Consider the following 2,226-nt stretch of genomic DNA (forward strand, 5'->3'; position numbering starts at 1 on the left):
GAGGTGGTGGTTGTATAAAATATTGGACTATTATGCCATAATCATATAGCTTAACCAAATGATAACCATGACACATGGAATCACTTTAAAGCCCCATTTGGTGGAAGGAGGGTCATTGCCTCATAGACATACTGTCTTGCCTCATCCTGGCCAGATCTTAGCTGCCAGAGTCTAAGGCCTGTGTTTTTTTATAATCCTCAGATGTGTCTGACCTTAGTGACCTTATTAGTTCTGTACGGGAATGGAGGAAGGCTTGTGTTCTTGGATTTGCCCTCACTTCACTCTGCTCTCTCAAGGTTATAGGTGCCATTTGGGGGGAGGAAAAGAGATGGGGAGATGTCAGAGGGGCTTGGGTCTCTGAGGAGAGGTGGAGGAGTTTTTCAAGGAGGGGAGGGATCAGGTCATGGTGGATTTGGGCATTCGGTTCTTGAAGAGTGGCTTTGGTTGGAGGAAAATGGGGTGAGGAATGTAGGAAAAATGAGGAAGGAAGGAAATAGGCAGGAAAGGAGGAGAACCACCTCTTAGTTGGAAAGTTCAAGCCCGAGAGTGAGTGAGCACTCGAATGTGAAGGCAACCCCTAGAGAAACTGTGAGTAACTGATTGAATTATCTTTGGGCTGGGGGGAGGGGGGTGGGGAGGGAGAGAATCTGTGGGTATGGGAGCTGCAGGAGGGTGCAGGGTTCCTGCGTGGATAATTGGGAGGATTCTGGCAGCCAGAGACCTGCCTGGCTTCACACATTAGAGCAGCCAGGGAGAGGGGTAGAGATGGGGCTTGTGCCTCACTTTCTGGCCCTCACTCTTCAATTCCCCTCTGGTTTTGCTCAGGTCCCTGGTCCCTAAACTATCACTCTCAGCTTATCACTCCTACCAGTGGTCTGCTGCTACCCATGTGACCGTAATGAAAGTAGAGCCAGAAAGGGATGCTCACTGTTGTCTCCTATGAACAAACGAGCTCTAGCACAGCACTGGCTCTAACCCAACAGGAAGCCAACTCACATCCTTTCCCTGGAGACCCCCAGCCTCTCCCTTTCCCCAGCAGCCCACAACTTCACTGGTGGCCTCAGTAATGGCAGAAAAGTATCCTTTTGATATCTGCTGGGCCCTGACTGTCCTGGCTACTCTGTTCTTGTCAGAGGTGGGCAGTCATGGCTACAACAGACTGTACACAGGTCCTGCCTGTCTCAAGGGTGTGGGGATAGGACTTGCCTTTTTCTGTTGTAGCAGAGGCAAAGTTGGAATTTTTAAAGATTGATTTCACCAACCAGAGGAAAAACTAGCAATAAAAGTGCAAGAAATCTTTCTTCAGTTTTTAAGTTCTCCCTGGTGGGCCCCAGGACAGGCCTCTATATAAGACGGCAACTTGTATGACCAGTAGACAGCAGTAGACAGCAGGTGTGGTTCCAGACAGGTCCATCTGGACTGATGCAAAATACCAGGTCCTGGTTGAGGTTGGGAAGAGCAAGCAACAGAGAAGGACCTAGCTTTCTGAGGATGTTAGATGGGGCCAGGGGCAGTTGGAAGGAGTCAGGTTCAGGTTCAGAGGGCTGCCCCAGGCCCTGTGGAGAAATATGTATAAGCCAGGAACTCTCTTCCTCTCTTTTTCCCTTGGTTCCCAGCCCATGGAACTGGGGTTTCCCCTAGACACACTGGGCCTGGGATTTAGGGCTACAGGTGAATCTTGGACCTGTCCACTGGTAGGTGTGGCCCTCCTCATTTATGACAGAGTTGGCACTCTGAGACTTGGCAGTGCTGGACCACAGGCTAAAGGCTTTTGCCACCCACAGCTGGAACTATGGTTGGGGCAGAAGGAGCCAGCAACTGATGCTGGATCCAAAGACCAACATCTCACCCTCAGGTTCAAGCAGGTCCTTTGAGTTGAGGGAGGCTGGCAATAAAATACTTCCAGGACTGAGGTTCACTCTAGGCTCTCTCTGAGGCTTAAGTGTTGAGGAAGCTGGTTAGATCTCTCTGGTCGGAGGCTGGGCTAGAGAACTATGGGGAAAGCTCAGGCCTCAGGATTTCATAGGCATACATTGTATTTTTCAAGTGAGGGGTTTGAATTAGCCTCAGATGGAGTTACTGGAATTCTCCCCTACAAACCCCAAAATGCAAACACTCAGCACACATTTTCAGTACTCTCCTTTCAAGACACGCTTAATCATGTATGATAGGTAAGCTCCTGTTCCTTCCTCTATAAGAAGTGAGGAGGCAGAAGTGACCATTCCT

This window comes from Miniopterus schreibersii, assembly GCF_964146895.1.
Source record: "Miniopterus schreibersii genome assembly, chromosome: 13".
In the NCBI taxonomy this organism is placed as follows: domain Eukaryota; kingdom Metazoa; phylum Chordata; class Mammalia; order Chiroptera; family Miniopteridae; genus Miniopterus; species Miniopterus schreibersii.